The sequence below is a fragment of the Procambarus clarkii genome, chromosome 46, assembly GCF_040958095.1.
Source record: "Procambarus clarkii isolate CNS0578487 chromosome 46, FALCON_Pclarkii_2.0, whole genome shotgun sequence".
In the NCBI taxonomy this organism is placed as follows: Eukaryota; Metazoa; Arthropoda; class Malacostraca; order Decapoda; family Cambaridae; genus Procambarus; species Procambarus clarkii.
The window spans coordinates 18,409,559-18,428,368 of record NC_091195.1 but is presented as its reverse complement, the minus strand read 5'-3'; positions in this window follow the sequence as shown (position 1 = coordinate 18,428,368).

Sequence of the window (18,810 nt, the reverse complement as noted above, 5' to 3'; positions counted from 1 at the left end):
AACAGGCCAAGGATCACATATACCACATATAACAGGCCAAGGATCACATATACCAACATATAACAGGCCAAGGATCACATATACCAACATATAACAGGCCAAGGATCACATATACCACATATAACAGGCCAAGGATCACATATACCAACATATAACAGGCCAAGGATCACATATACCAACATATAACAGGCCAAGGATCACATATACAGCATATAACAGGCCAAGGATCACATATACCACATATAACAGGCCAAGGATCACATATACCACATATAACAGGCCAAGGATCACATATACCAACATATAACAGGCCAAGGATCACATATACCAACATATAACAGGCCAAGGATCACATATACAGCATATAACAGGCCAAGGATCACATATACCACATATAACAGGCCAAGGATCACATATACCAACATATAACAGGCCAAGGATCACATATACAGCATATAACAGGCCAAGGATCACATATACCACATATAACAGGCCAAGGATCACATATACCACATATAACAGGCCAAGGATCACATATACCAACATATAACAGGCCAAGGATCACATATACCAACATATAACAGGCCAAGGATCACATATACAGCATATAACAGGCCAAGGATCACATATACCACATATAACAGGCCAAGGATCACATATACAGCGTATATCAGGCCAAGGATCACATATACAGCATATAACAGGCAAAGGGGGTCACATATACCAACATATAATAGGCCAAGGATCACATATACCGCATATAACAGGCCAAGGATCACATATACCACATATAACAGGCCAAGGATCACATATACAGCATATAACAAGCCAAGGATCACATATACCACATATAACAGGCCAAGGATCACATATACCACATATAATAGGCCAAGGATCACATATACCACATATAATAGGCCAAAGATCACATATACCACATATAACAGGCCAAGGATCACATATAACAGGCCAATGATCACATATACCAACATATAACAGGCCAAGGATCACATATAACAGGCCAAGGATCACATATAACAGGCCAAGGATCACATATAACATGCCAAGGATCACATATAACAGGCCAAGGATCACATATAACAGGCCAAGGATCACATATAACAGGCCAATGATCACATATACCAACATATAACAGGCCAATGATCACATATACCACATATAACAGGCCAAGGATCACATATACAGCATATAACAGGCCAAGGATCACATATACCACATATAACAGGCCAAGGATCACATATACCAACATATAACAGGCCAAGGATCACATATACCAACATATAACAGGCCAAGGATTACATATACCACATATAACAGGCCAAGGATCACATATACCAACATATAACAGGCCAAGGATCACATATACAGCATATAACAGGCCAAGGATCACATATACCACATATAACAGGCCAAGGATCACATATACCAACATATAACAGGCCAAGGATCACATATACCACATATAACAGGCCAAGGATCACATATACAGCATATAACAGGCCAAGGATCACATATACCACATATAACAGGCCAAGGATCACATATACCAACATATAACAGGCCAAGGATCACATATACCAACATATAACAGGCCAAGGATCACATATACCACATATATCAGGCCAAGGATCACATATACCACATATAACAGGCCAAGGATCACATATACAGCATATAACAGGCCAAGGATCACATATACCAACATATAACAGGCCAAGGATCACATATACCACATATAACAGGCCAAGGATCACATACCACATATAACAGGCCAAGGATCACATATACCACATATAACAGGCCAAGGATCACATATACAGCATATAACAGGCCAAGGATCACATATACCAACATATAACAGGCCAAGGATCACATATACCACATATAACAGGCCAAGGATCACATACCACATATAACAGGCCAAGGATCACATATACCACATATAACAGGCCAAGGATCACATATACCACATATAACAGGCCAAGGATCACATATACCAACATATAACAGGCCAAGGATCACATATACAGCATATAACAGGCCAAGGATCACATATACAGCATATAACAGGCCAAGGATCACATATACCAACATATAACAGGCCAAGGATCACATATACCACATATAACAGGCCAAGGATCACATATACCAACATATAACAGGCCAAGGATCACATATACAGCATATAACAGGCCAAGGATCACATATACAGCATATAACAGGCCAAGGATCACATATACCAACATATAACAGGCCAAGGATCACATATACCAACATATAACAGGCCAAGGATCACATATACCACATATAACAGGCCAAGGATCACATATACCACATATAACAGGCCAAGGATCACATATACAGCATAAAATTAAAAATTCTTGTCAATATCGCGCCTTACATAACCAAACTTTCGAGGGAGTTTCTGAAAAGGAAAAAGTTGAGAAATAATTGACATGGAAAAGTTCATAATAACTGCAGCTGAAACAGCCATTATCTCCTTGTTTACTTGCACGGGACTACGGGCTCACCATAGCCCGTGCTACTTGGAACTTTTTGTTCCAGGTAGCGAATCTTAAACAACATTGCACGAGAGGTGAGACAGACTCAGTGAATGAATGAATAAATGTAACTGAAAACTCCACAGCCCTAGAAGTGACTCGAACCCATACTGCCAGGAGCGCTATGCAACTGGTGTACAGGAGACCTTTAACCGCTCGACCATCGTGTTGGTCGAGTGGTTAAGGTAATTGGTTGGATAGTTGAGTGGTTGTTATCATATATAATTCACCTGGGTCCTAGCGCCCAAATTATCTAGAAGTTCTTTGTCCATTTGAAGAACTTCAAATGGAATTCAAGCTCCAAACTTTGGAGGTATAACTAGAGCAGAGCGCATTATTACGTGAAACCCCGATTAGGCTTCAGTTGGAAGCCTCAGAAACCTTAGAGGATTCAGTTGAATTTCAGGTTGCATTGCTTTTATCATGTCGTGGTGCAGTGGGCTAAGGCATGTGCTTGGGAGCACCCAGAACATGGGTTCGACTCCACCTCACGGCTCCAACTGGTTTTCTAAGTGATATATCTTATTGGTGTGAACTTTTCGTGTACTATTAGTAGTACTACTAATGGATACAAACAGGCAGAGCTTGACACAAGACGTCGTCCTCAAGAGGTCGTCCTCGAAAGGTCGTCCTCAAGAGGTCGTCTTCGAAAGGTCGTCCTCGAAAGGTCGTCCTCAAAAGGTCGTCTTCAAAAGGTCGTCCTCAAAAGGTCGTCCTCGAAAGGTCGTCCTCGAAGGTCGTCCTCAAAAGGTCGTCCTCGAAAGGTCGTCTTCGAAAGGTCGTCTTCGAAAGGTCGTCCTCGAAAGGTCGTCCTCAAGAGGTCGTCTTCGAAAGGTCGTCCTCGAAAGGTCGTCTTCGAAAGGTCGTCTTCGAAAGGTCGTCCTCAAAAGGTCGTCCTCGAAAGGTCGTCCTCGAACGATTCTAATAAAAAGTTTGTCCTTGGAGTCACGGCCCGGGCGGCGCCATTGAAGGTTAAACTCAAACTCATGTTCAATATTGTGGCCCTGGCTCGATGTTCAAATATACATCGATACATATGTATCGATGTATATTTAGGTTTAAAATCCTTTTTCTATTCTCGTAACATATTAAAAGAGACATTGATCATATTACATTATACAGACAGCGGTAAAACCCAGCCTGGTCGAGGACCGGGCCGCAGGGACGCTAAGCCCCGAAATCATCTCAAGATAACCCATACGTGTAACAAGGGGAATGTTTATTGAATTCTAAACATAACGACTTAAAACATAACAAGATTTAATTAGATAAAGTTTAGATTTGTGGCAAAAGACCTGGGTAAATACTGGTCTGGAAACAGGGATATGGTGGTTCATGGAATAAAATACCCGGTAACATAATAGGGAAGGGGTTGTTAGATTGTTTCAAGCGCAGGTTAGACATATATAATTGAGCTTGCTTGGTTACAGGAAGGGACTGCCTACTATGGTTGAATAGGCCTCCTGCTGTTTTCTGTACTTTTAAATAAAAACAAATTCACTTAATATTTTCCTGAACCGCAAATGAGGAATCCCAGTTCTTCTAAGAACATTTTGTAAACATCCTGACCTTATAAATTTTGTAAATATTTTGATATAAATTTTGTAAATATTTTGATATAAATTTTGTAAATATTTTGATATTATAAACTGTGTAAATATTTTGATTGTCTAAATTGTGTATATATATTTTGATATTTTAAATTGTATAAAAATTCTGAAAACAAGAATTCTGTAATCAGCACATTTGTAAACATTTTGTAATCACCATTGTAATCACAAATGTGATTTTGTAATCAGTACAGGTTACATAAATATCATAGCTGATTACACTTATTTTAAATACATTTTAAGAGTGATTTAGTGAGCCTAGTGAAAGCCTTAAAACTAAGCGAATTCTAAGTAAGCGCATAGTACACTCTTCCCCTCAACATTTTATATAACACTCTTCATGTAAATAGGCCACCGCCAGCATTAACCGAAGCTGCCCAAGTTCTGGCAGCTTCTGACACATCATTGAATATATTTGCATCATTATCCGAAGTTAAATTGACTTTGTAAACAGCGTTTATTTTATTCCCGGGTCAAACGAAGTGAATGAATCTCAATTTTCTTGTCATTATTCTTAGGGAAGAATAGGTAAATAATTTAATAGGTTTTAATAGGTTCTAATGGGTTTTAATGGGTTTTAATAGGGTTTTAAAAGGTTTTAATAGGGTTTTAATAGGTTTTAATAGGCTTTTAATAGGTTTTAATAGAGTTTTAATAGGTTTTAATAGGTTCTAATGGGTTTTAATAGGTTTTAATAGGTTCTAATGGGTTTTAACGGGTTTTAATAGGTTTTAGTGAGCTTAATCAGCTTAATAGGATTTAATAACAGAGTTAAATAGAATAATTTTAAATTTAAGCTGAGATATGGTTTACTATCTTGAAGGTACCATTAGAAAATGGTATTGTAGGGAAGAGTAGGGGGTGATAATATGGTAGTTGCCAATTCGTGATCGATTAAACTGTTGCTGCTTGAAAGGGAGCATATTCCCTCACTTCCTTCTATCTCTTCCCCCTATATCTAGTTCTCTTATTCCTTATATGTCTTTATTAGGCTATTATTCGTTTTCACGTTCTCAAACCTTTATTATTCCGCCAACACAGTATTTCTAAATAAGAAAATTCATGTTTTTCATATATTATATATTTTTGTATTTCACTTTATTATTATCATCTTTTTTCTTAGAGTAATAACATAGTTTCATCGGCCTCTCTCTCGTTTTCTTTATCAATCTGTTCCATTGTTTGGTTAATTTTTATTTAACTGTGATAAATTAACTACATCATATGGGGATGTTTGGTTCTTCATTGGGTTCAAAAACAATTTAATAGCTCTACCACCACACTGTGTGGGGCGTTCTGAAACACGTCAGTGACGTAATGTTACACGCATTCACACAGTTCCGCTCACGGTGAAGCTATTGAATTTATCAAACGACAGAGACAATGTAGTGTTCGCAGCGGTGTAGTGGAATTCAATTCCTGGTGGTATATGAGGCTACGGGAGTAATGTTGGGGGAGTGGTACTCGCTCGTGAGGGAGTTACATGTATATTGTACACATATATGCGAGATTGTCAGTGTTGTATTTTGCTGATATGTGGAGGAAAGCAGTGTGTTATGTTGTATGGATGTGTGTGTATGTGTTCTTGTATGGTTGTGCTTGCGAGAGGGAAGGGGGGGGGGGGGAGCTTCAGGTCATATTCTGCCCAAACCCCCCCCCCCCTGCAGTTTTCAAAATATCTGAAATGTCTGAAATTTGACTCCTGAGCGTGATTTTTTAGCCGAATTCTGACTCTCTGCACCTATTTCCATTTTCAAATTACGACTTTATATACCGAAAATATGCCAATTACTGAAAACGACGATGGGCCATATTTTGCCCAAATCCCCCTGCAGTTTTAAAAATATCTGAAATGTCAGAAATTTGACTCCTGAGCGTGATTTTTGGTCCGAATTCTGACTCTCTGTACCTATTTTCATTTTCAAATTAAGACTTTTTATACCGAAAATATGCCAATTACTGAAAACGGTGATGGGTCATGTTTTGCCCAAACCCCCCTGCAGTTTTTAAAATATCTGAAATGTCGGAAATTTGACTTCTGAGCGTGATTTTTGGTCCGAATTCTGACTCTCTGTACCTATTTTCATTTTCAAATTAAGACTTTTTATACCGAAAATATGCCAATTACTGAAAACGGTGATGGGTCATGTTTTGCCCAAACCCCCCTGCAGTTTTTAAAATATCTGAAATGTCGGAAATTTGACTTCTGAGCGTGATTTTTGAGCCGAATTCTGACTCTCTGCACCTATTTTCATTTTCAAATTACGACTTTTTATATCAAAATTATGCCAATTACTGAAAATGGCGAAGGGCCATATTTTGCCCAAACCCCCTTGCCATTTTCAAAATATCTGAAATGTCGGAAATTTGACTCCTGAGCGTGATTTTTGAGCCGAATTCTGACTCTCTGCACCTATTTTCATTTACAAATTATGACTTTTTATACCGAAAATCTGCCAATTACTGAAAACGGCCATTGGCCATATTTTGCCCAAACCCCCCTGCAGTTTTCAAAATATCTGAAATGTCGGAAATTTTACTCCTGAGCCTTATTTTTGAGCCGAATTCTGACTCTCTGCGCCTATTTTCATTTTCAAATTACGACTTTTTATACCGAAAATACGCCAATTACTGAAAAGGACGATTGGTCATATTTTGCCCAAACCCCCCTACAGTTTTCAAAATATCTGAAATGTCGGAAATTTGACTCCTGAGCGTGCTTTTTGAGCCGAATTCTGACTCTCTGCACCTATTTTCATTTCCAAATTACGACTTTTTATACCGAAAATATGCCAATTACTGAAAATGGCGCTGGGCCATATTGTGCCCAAACCTCCCTGCAGTTTTCAAAATATCTGAAATGTCGGAAATTTGACTCATTAGCGTGATTTTTGAGCCGAATTCTGACTCTCTGCACCTATCTTCATTTTCAAATTACGACTTTTTATACCGAAAATATGCCAATTACTGAAAACGGCGATGGGTCATGTTTTGCCCAAATCCCCCTGCAGTTTTCAAAATATCTGAAATGTCGGAAATTTGACTCCTGAGCGTGATTTTTGAGCCGAATTCTGACTCTCTGTATCTATTTCCATTCTCTAATTACGACTTTTTATACCGAAAATATGCCAATTACTGAAAACGGCGATGGGTCATGTTTTGCCCAAACCCCCCTGCAGTTTTCAAAATATCTGAAATGTCGGAAATTTGACTCCTGAGCGTGATTTTTGAGCCGAATTCTGACTCTCTGTATCTATTTCCATTCTCTAATTACGACTTTTTATACCGAAAATATGCCAATTACTGAAAACGGCGATGGGTCATATTTTGCCCAAACCCCCTTGCCATTTTTAAAATATCTGAAATGTCGGAAATTTGACTCAATAGCGTTATTTTTGAGCCGAATTCTGACCCTCTGCACCTATTTTAATTTTCAAATTATGACTTTTTATACCGAAAATATGCCAATTACTGAAAACGGCGATGGGTCATGTTTTGCCCAAACCCCCCTGCAGTTTTCAAAATATCTGAAATGTCGGAAATTTGACTCCTGAGCGTGATTTTTGAGCCGAATTCTGACTCTCTGCACCAATTTTCATTTTCAAATTACGACTTTTTATACCGAAAATATGCCAATTACTGAAAACGACGATAGGTCATATTTTGCCCAAACCCCCCTGCAGTTTTCAAAATATCTGAAATGTCGGAAATTTGACTCCTGAGCGTGATTTTTGAGCCGAATTCTGACTCTCTGTATCTATTTCCATTCTCTAATTACGACTTTTTATACCGAAAATATGCCAATTACTGAAAACGGCGATGGGTCATGTTTTGCCCAAACCCCCCTGCAGTTTTCAAAATATCTGAAATGTCGGAAATTTGACTCCTGAGCGTGTTTTTTGAGCCGAATTCTGACTCTCTGTATCTATTTCCATTCTCTAATTACGACTTTTTATACCGAAAATATGCCAATTACTGAAAACGGCGATGGGTCATATTTTGCCCAAACCCCCTTGCCATTTTTAAAATATCTGAAATGTCGGAAATTTGACTCCTGAGCATGTTTTTTGAGCCCAATTCTGACTCTCTGCACCTATTTTCATTTCCAAATTACGACTTTTTATACCGAAAATATGGCAATTACTGGAAACAACGATAGGTCATATTTTGCCCAAACCCCCCTGCAGTTTTCAAAATATCTGAAATGTCGGAAATTTGACTCCTGAGCGTGATTTTTGAGCCGAATTCTGACTCTTTGCACCTATTTTCATTTACGAATTACGACTTTTTATACCAAAAATATGCCAATTACTGAAAACGGCGATGGGTCATATTTAGCCCAAACCCCCCTGCAGTTTTCAAAATATCTGAAATGTTGGAAATTTGACTCCTGAGCATGTTTTTTGAGCCCAATTCTGACTCTCTGCACCTATTTTCATTTCCAAATTACGACTTTTTATACCGAAAATATGGCAATTACTGAAAACAGCGATATGTAAGTATCGCCACAGCGGTTGTTAAGTTTTGTTGAGTATGATAAACTCAGCCCGGAGGATTGGTGGATAGTTCCTGCCATCCCTGGACTAGAATGGATAGTTCCTGCCATCTCAGGATAAGGTTGGATAGTATCCACTCTCACAGGATTGGGATGGATATTTCTCGTCACCCTAGGATAGGGATGGCTAGTTACATGTCCTCAATATTTGTCATATATAAGATATTTTCTATTTTTCATTATGCATGTTTTCCTATATATTTTTTTGTTCTTGTATATGTATTTTACATGCTTTTTATTATTTACATATAATAAAAATAATACATATATACATGCATTATCTAATAAGTATTTCCTTATTAACTGGTTGTTCAAAGTTGATTTATAAGAATTAACTAAAGCAGGGACATTTTTTACACCTCAATAAAGATCAACGGGTTTGCAATAAAATTATTTGTTCACTTGTAAATATAAAATACAGTCCGTAAAAACAAATATATGAACATAATCTCAAAATGCGTGCCAAATATTTAAGAACATAAGAACATAAGAACAAAGGTAACTGCAGAAGGCCTATTGGCCCATACGAGGCAGCTCCTATTCTATAACCACCCAATTTACTATGCAAAAGTATTAACCGTGCAAAATTTGAATGCAGAAAAACTTTACAATACACCATCTTTCTTTACTGAAGCCCAACTCAATATATATATATATTTCAGGGTTATGATATTTGGGAAAAAGTAAAATATAGCCATTAGGTATTAACCCGTAGGCTGCTAGTAACGTCCATATGCGTGCGATGCTTATTGGCTTCTAACATATTTTTTTCGTGTATGTCTGATTGACGGAGTTCTAAATTGCTTTGCAGTTTAAGTTTAATAGCAAAAGCTTCAGGTATTAATATATAAAATTATTACATATTATAAAAATATATTTCCTAATATAAAAAAAATATTATTTAACATTAAAAGTATTACTAAATATAAAAAAAAATATTACTTAATATAAAAAATATTACTTAACATCAAAAATATTACTAGATATAAAAATATTACTTATAAAAAATAATACCTAATATAAAATATTACTTAATATAAAAAAACACTAAATATAAAAATATTACTTAATATAAAAAATATTACCTAATATAAAAACTAACACTTAATATAAAAAATAATACCTAATATCAAAATTATTACTTAATATCAAAAAAATTACTTAACATCAAAAAAATTACTTAATATTAAAAATATTATTTAACATGCCGCAGTACAGAATAATATTATCCCATCACATATCAAATGATATGAACACAGAGGTATAACCTGCTACTTGGTGAATATACACTTGAGAATATACTTTAGTCATGGACAATGATTAGGACTTTTGTATATTCTTTCTGGCTGGTCAGTAAACTGCTGTGGTTTACTTTACCGTCCAGAGGTTTAAAGTCATTAAGTCTAACACCAAACCAGTGTCGCAGTGTAAATATATTATAGCAAGAAAATATTATTCCTTCATCGACCTTCTCGATTAAATAGGCCAACTTGTCATTGTCAGAAGCCATCTGTGTCCCAGAGCCTTCGTGCGACTTGATTTCATACGTATTAATATGTCCTGAGAACGAGTGTCAGATGACAGTCAGTCTCTCTCTCTCTTTCCAGTACGTATCATGCGTGTGAGTGTGTAGCGGGTGATTGTGACTAATTCTGAAGGGTGTGAAGGAAGGAAGGGAAGATATTACGGCGGAAAGGTACCTCGTGATGATGTCATGAACACATATTTGCATATTACAGCCAACGTGTAACGGGTAGAATTTTTTGTACAATTTTGCTGATATCACAGCATAATGTTTTGCTTAAAGTACGAACAAAATTTAGTTTTTTAGTAGGTATAAAGGTTGTACCAGCCTGAGAATTGCCAGGAGGGTCTTAAGGATTGCTATGGCACCATGTTTTTTTTTTTGCACTAATTAAATTGGTGCCAACCCAGCTATGACGGGCAGGTACCCAAGCACCCATCACCACTCTCCTTATGACACGTAGTCATAAGGGGAGAGAGAGAGAGAGAGAGAGAGAGAGAGAGAGAGAGAGAGAGAGAGAGAGAGAGAGAGAGAGAGAGAGAGAGAGAGAGAGAGAGAGAGGCTGATGAACAGGCCAGGTAAGAGAGTAGGACAAAGACGTGAGCTGCTCTAGTGCTTATATGCGGCAGGGCCCATAACAGTAACGGGGTTTAGTGCCACATAACGCCCCGTTATAGTCTGTCTCCGCTCCTGAAAGCTGTTTGCAACCTGCGTATGAGTGAATATTAACGCCGGGATGATTCTCAGACGAGCAACGAACACAAGCTCAAAGCATTCCATTAATTACACACACACACACGCACACACACACACGCACACACACACACACACACACACACACACACACACACACACACACACACACACACACTGTTAATCTGTACACCAGTTGATTGATGGTTGAGAGGCGGGACCAAAGAGCCAAAGCTCAACCCCCGCAAGCACAATTAGGTGAGTAAGCACACACACACATTCTTAATGAGAAGAATCGACACAAATGAAGGTATTAAGTACTCCAAGATGACTTAGATAAGCTTCGATATTGTAGGCACAAAAAGGTGAGCACATACACAGATATACTCAAACTACACACTCACATACGTACACACATAAAAGGGTAGAGTTTCAATCACATGATGCTCCCATTGACCTAGCAGTAAAATAGGTACCTAGGAGTTAGACAGCTGCTCCGGGCTGCTTCCTGGGGATGTGTGTGTGTGTGTGTACTTTAGAGACAAATATGTTATGTGAAAGATGGGGTCCAAGAGCTTGATCCTGCAGGCACAAATAATAAATATACAATATACATACACACTTTTAGACATATATTATTAAATATGACCGAAAAAGTAAGATTAATAATTCTAACACGAATTTTCTCAACATTTCTTTTAAGAAACATAAGAAATATTGAGAAAATTCGTGTTAGAATTATTAATCTTACTTTTTCGGACATATTTAATAATATATGTCTACAGGAAAGACTGCTACCAAAATATACTAATATACACACTTTTCTAAAGCTATATACACATATGTGCTTATATACAGCACCGGCAACCAGCAAAAATTATAGTTTACACAGGACTCTCAGAAACATTTAATGCACGCTGCATGCAGGACCATCAAGGGCAGTAAAGACTAACTCAGAGTAACGGCTGCGTTACTCATCTCAGGAGCTCCGTCAACCAACCATAACAACAAAAGTTTGGTATTTACACTTAACTGGAGTTTAAGATCTGGACATTATGGGTATTAAAGACTGCGTACGCTATCCACCACCGGTGGTTCAGTGGTAGAACTGCGTACGAGTTGGGACTTTGTTTCTGCTATGTTATTATTATTTTCTAGTCTTTTATTCGGCTACTGTTTTCAACTAATTGCATAAAACAATTTATTGTATTTTTTTTAACATAATAGGGGAGCTGGTTATAATTATTTGTTTTCAACAGCGCCAAAATTGTCCAGATTTTGTTCATATTCAGGTATGTGGTAGACTATGTTGGCTATGAGGCTCTTATATTATTTTCTAGAATGTGTGGATAAAACTTTTCCACATTTTCCTATATGATTTATTTTATTCCATTGACAATTTACAGAAAACACACATATATTGCAATCACTGTTCGAAGACCTCATACAGCTCTTCAGAGGTGGGGTGTGTGCCCAAGGTTCAGCAAACATTTCCTCTCTGGATCACGACACCGAGGCGCTGGAACAGTTAACTGGCCGCTCATGAGTCTCTAGTTTACCTAATGAGTTCCTCACCCATCTCATTTAAGAACTCAAGTGCACATTTACCCCAGGCGCCCAGGGTCTCAGAGCCTATCGGCACGAACCTGTAACAACGTTCTACGTCTCTGTACTTATTGGTTTTCTGGGTCTTCCTGAAGGTGGCTGCCCCGCCTCCCTCAGCTGTGATGTAAGGTAGAGAGGTATCAGCCAATGTAGATGCACACGTGTAGTCCTACACGACCTGTCTACCTTCCCTCCATGGCTGCAGGGTGACTCCTTCTGAGCGTTTGTAACTTGTCAGGCCTGCAAACTGAGGTTCTCTTTGTGCTGGACACCCAGCTAAACTTCTCTTGATGATGTCACTGACTGCTTCATGTCTATAGTATATAATAAATTTCATATATAATAAATTTCATATATAATAAATTTTATATATAATAAATTTGTTACATCATCACTGTCCAAAAAAATTAGCTCGTCTTCAAAAAAGATAAAAACACAGTTTACCTGGAAGTTTAAGACGACATCAGCCTCACTTGTCAACAGCCAAGGCTCTTGTACAGCCATTATGAGAATAGGCCATTAGCCTTAACAGCAGCTAGGAAGTTTATAAAGTGCTAAGTAAATGCCTCATTTCCTTTACGCTACGTAAGGAGGAAGATTATGTGAGGATTATCATATAAGAGCATTCTCAAGTTTATCTTTGTCTCTCTCGCTCTCTCTCTCTCTGTTTCACTCTCTCTCTTCATGTCTTTCATTCAACTCTCTCTATATCTTTCTCTCTTATTTCATTCAATATTTTAGTTCTTTCTTTTCCCAAAGTTCTTTCTCTCATGACAGAGACTAGCCTTAAGGCATTGAAACAGGTGGGTACAGGAGCAGACGACTGCTGACTCCTGTTAGCTGGCTGAGAGCTTTCCCTTCCCATAGCTCATGGTAAGCCTTACCCTACTAGTTTTATACACATGTGGGTACAGGAGCAGACGACTGCTGACTCCTGTTAGCTGGCTGAGAGCTTTCCCTTCCCATAGCTCATGGTAAGCCTTACCCTACTAGTTTTACACACAGGTGGGTACAGGAGCAGACGACTGCTGACTCCTGTTAGCTGCCTGAGAGCTTTCCCTTCCCATAGCTCATGGTAAGCCTTACCCTACTAGTTTTACACACAGGAGGGTACCGGAGCAGACGACTGCTGACTCCTGTTAGCTGCCTGAGAGCTTTCCTTTCCCATAGCTCATGGTAAGCCTTACCCTACTAGTTTTATACACAGGTGGGTACAGGAGCAGACGACTGCTGACTCCTGTTAGCTGGCTGAGAGCTTTCCCTTCCCATAGCTCATGGTAAGCCTTACCCTACTAGTTTTATACACAGGAGGGTACAGGAGCAGACGACTGCTGACTACTAGTTTTACACACAGGAGGGTACAGGAGCAGACGACTGCTGACTCCTGTTAGCTGCCTGAGAGCTTTCCCTTCCCATAGCTCATGGTAAGCCTTACCCTACTAGTTTTTACCTAGAACACGACACGCCAATTTGTTTACAACCAGTCCCTAATGATTTCTGGGTAAACAGGAGCGAGCACTTATAAAATTCGGTACCCAATTGAGTCATAACAACCACACTTAGTACCAATACCAACCTCCGCAAGCACTCATAACTACCTCCAAACTCCTGAACAGGTTATGAAAGCGCGCCAGCGGGCAAGAATGTCACCCCACACACTACATCCAATCAATTAACTTTGCCAAGTTGGCCACTTTCCATTCCACTACCTTCATCTTCCCTCTCCTCTCTCTCCCTCTCTCCTTCCTTCCTCTCTCTCTCCCGTGGCACACATCTCCGCCAGCTCACTCGGTCCTGATATATTTCCTACCTTAGTCACTGAGAAAGCATCGGGGCCATAGTGAAGATCTTTCAAGTCACTATCATCACTTTGAAATCGCGCAGGCTAGAGGTGATGATTCCTGGCTCAAATGGACGGTGTAAAGACTGTTGTTTTCAAGTTCTGGGATCTATGGTGGGGTCGATTAAGCTCAGTCGATTAAGGCAGTGTCTGGGATGCTCCCGGACGCAGGTTCGAATCCTCGTCACGGCCCTTGTGGATTTGTTCTATGGTGGGGTTTTTTCCTCCGCTCTATTTGGGCTTTTATTTTGCCATGAATGTGATGTTAATGTTGTGTTTAGTGAACATAAGGTTATAGGAATTAAGGGAACTATTATATTATTATTGGCCTACGAGGCAGCTGCTATTTATATCCACCCAAATTCTATATATATATATATATAGAGAGAGAGAGTGTGTATATATATATATATATATATATATATATATATATATATATATATATATATATATATATGTCGTACCTAGTAGCCAGAACTCACTTCTCAGCCTACTATGCAAGGCCCGATTCGCCTAATAAGCCAAGTTTTCCTGAATTAATATATTTTCTCTAATTTTTTTCTCATGAAATGATAAAGCTACCCATTTCATTATGTATGAGGTAAATTTTTTTTATTGGAGTTAAAATTAACGTAGATATATGACCCACCTAACCAACCCTACCTAACCTAACCTAACCTAACCTAACCTATCTTTATAAGTTAGGTTAGGTAGCCGAAAAAGTTAGGTTAGGTTAGGTAGGTTAGGTAGTCGAAAAAACATTAATTCATGAAAACTTGGCTTATTAGACAAATCGGGCCTTGCATAGTAGGCTGAGAAGTGCGTTCTGGCTACTAGGTACGACATATATATATCCTTGGGTTTCTTGCCCTCAGGACAATGTATAACTAAACTGAGTCTTGTTTCTTGGGGAAGTTTTCACATAAAATTCTTTATTAACTTTTGTGTATATATTCTCAAAGAACCTTTTTTTTACGTTGTAAACTTCCTGGCTAAGTATACAGTAACGAAAAACATCAACATGGAGCAGATTGAGAGACAGGACGCTTGGGTTTACACGTCTAAGGAGTAAACTCGTCTAAATGCGTTGAAAAAACATGTCTACAAAACACAAATATGCATTTTACTTGAAAATTTTAATTAACACGACTTTCTAAATTTAATATTAGAGAATTAATTACGTAGGACTTTCGTCAACGTTGTAGCAGAAGATGAAATTTGTTGTATGCCTTGTTTTAATTTCCACTGTGTTATAAGTCCGTGTGGTTCCGTTTTTTGTGTGTTTTGCCTTTACGTCCGCAGCGTTGTTGCTTATAATTCTTGAAAATCCCAGGGCTCGCCATAGCCTGTGATACTTGGAACTTTGTTCCAGGTAGCGAATCTTTAACAACAAATCACTCTTAAACTTGAACAAATCCACAAGGGCCGTGACGAGGATTCGAACCTGAGTCCGGGAGCATCCGGGATTAAGGCAGTGTCTGGGATGCTTCCGGACGCAGGTTCGAATCCTCGTCACGGCCCTTGTGGATTTGTTCATTTGATGCATCACGTTAGTGTGATCTCTGTGCATGAACTCTTAAACTTAAACATATTAATAAACTAAGACGTCTTTCTTGTGCCTCAATGTGTATATATAAATATAATATTACGTTCGGCACTAAAGTATATATGCTGGCTGGTCAATAAAACTGTTGTTACCTTAATAATCCTCCCAAAGGTTGATAGGCCTTAAGTCCAACACCAAGCCAAGTTACTTCATAAACTATCCTTGCTGTGCAGTTAGTAAACTAGTCAGAAAATAGGATGGCAGTATACAGAATATATAAAATGTAATAAGTTATTACGAAACGCGTTCAAGCGTCGCGTCAGACTAGAAATAAAAATGAATTTTGGAGAATTGATTTTTCAATTACCATCGACAGTGAAAAGAAACATAAGAAATATTGAGAAAATTCGTGTTAGAATTATTAATCTTACCCTTTAGGTCATATTTAACAACATATATATATATATATATATATATATATATATATATATATATATATATATATATATATATATATATATATATATATATATATATATATATATATATATATATATATATATATATATATATATATATATGTCGTATCTAGTAGCCAGAACGCACTTCTCAGCCTACTATGCAAGGCCCGATTTGCCTAATAAGCCAAGTTTTCATGAATTAATTGTTTTTCGTCTACCTAACCTACCTAACCTAACCTAACCTAACTTTTTCGGCTACCTAACCTAACCTAACCTATAAAGATAGGTTAGGTTAGGTTAGGTAGGGTTGGTTAGGTTTGGTCATATATCTACGTTAATTTTAACTCCAATAAAAAAAAATTGACCTCATACATAATGAAATGGGTAGCTTTATCATTTCATAAGCAAAAAATTAGAGAAAATATATTAATTCAGGAAAACTTGGCTTATTAGGCAAATCGGGCCTTGCATAGTAGGCCAAAAAGGGCGTTCTGGCTACTAGGTACGACATATATATATATATATATATATATATATATATATATATATATATATATATATATATATATATATATATATATATATATATATATATATATGCGAACAAGCCTGAATGGTCCCCAGGACAATATGCAACTGAAAACTCACACCCCAGAAGTGACTCGAACCCATACTCCCAGGAGCAACGCAACTGGTATGTACAAGACGCCTTAATCCACTTGACCATCACGACCGGACATAATGAGGTGATAGCCGAGGCTATTTGAACCACCCCACCGCCGGCACTCGGAAAGTAATCTTGGGCATAGCATTTTACCAAATCACCTCATTCTTTGGGGCACACGTGAGGAACACAAATGCGAACAAGCCTGAATGGTCCCCAGGACAATATGCAACTGAAAACTCTGAAAATCCGAGTTTGCAACTGAAATCCGAGTGCCGGCGGTGGGGTGGTTCAAATAGCCTCGGCTATCACCTCATTATGTCCGGTCGTGATGGTCAAGTGGATTAAGGCGTCTTGTACATACCAGTTGCGTTGCTCCTGGGAGTATGGGTTCGAGTCACTTCTGGGGTGTGAGTTTTCAGTTATATATATATATATATATATATATATATATATATATATATATATATATATATATATATATATATATATATATATATATATATATATATGTCGTACCTAGTAGCCAGAACGTCGTACTCGGCCTGATTTGCAAGGCCCGATTTGCCTAATAAGCCAAGTTTTCATGAATTAATTGTTTTTCGACTACCTAACCTACCTAACCTAACCTAACCTAACCTAACTTTTTCGGCTACCTAACGTAACCTAACTTATAAAGATAGGTTAGGTTAGGTTAGGTAGGGTTGGTTAGGTTCGGTCATATATCTACGTTAATTTTAACTCAAATAAAAAAAAATTGACCTCATACATTATGAAATGGGTAGCTTTATCATTTCATAAGAAAAGAAATAGTGAAAATATATTAATTCAGGAAAACTTGGCTTATTAGGCAAATCGGGCCTTGCATAGTAGGCCGAGAAGTGCGTTCTGGCTACTAGGTACGACATATATATATATATATATATATATATATATATATATATATATATATATATATATATATATATATATATATATAACTATATATATATATATATATATATATATATATATATATATATATATATATATATATATATATATATATATATATATATATATATATATGTGCTGGCTAGGGTTCGAGTCTCCTGGTGGGAAAGTGTTCTAAAGTTTATATATATATATATATATATATATATATATATATATATATATATATATATTATTCATAATTATTATAATACACTATATATATTTGATGGTTACAAGATATACATGGGTTGATACAAAAATATATATATAAAAATATATATATATATATATATATATATATATATATATATATATATATATATATATATATATATATATATATATAAACTTTAGAACACTTTCCCACCAGGAGACTCGAACCCTAGCCAGCACAGAAGCCTTCCAGTAACTGGCATAACAGGTACGCCTTTAATCCACTGCACCACGCTGAGACCCTTAAAAAGAGATGGTAATTTCGGGGTATTTAAACCCCCCAAAGATCACCACCTCCCAAGGGCAACTAGGGCTAGTGAGGGGTCACTCACGTTTTTCATCAATATATATATATATATATATATATATATATATATATATATATATATATATATATATATATATATATATATATATATATATATATATATATATATATATATATATATATATATATGTCGTACCTAATAGCCAGAACGCACTTCTCAGCCTACTATTCAAGGCCCGATTTGCCTAATAAGCCAAGTTTTCATGAATTAAT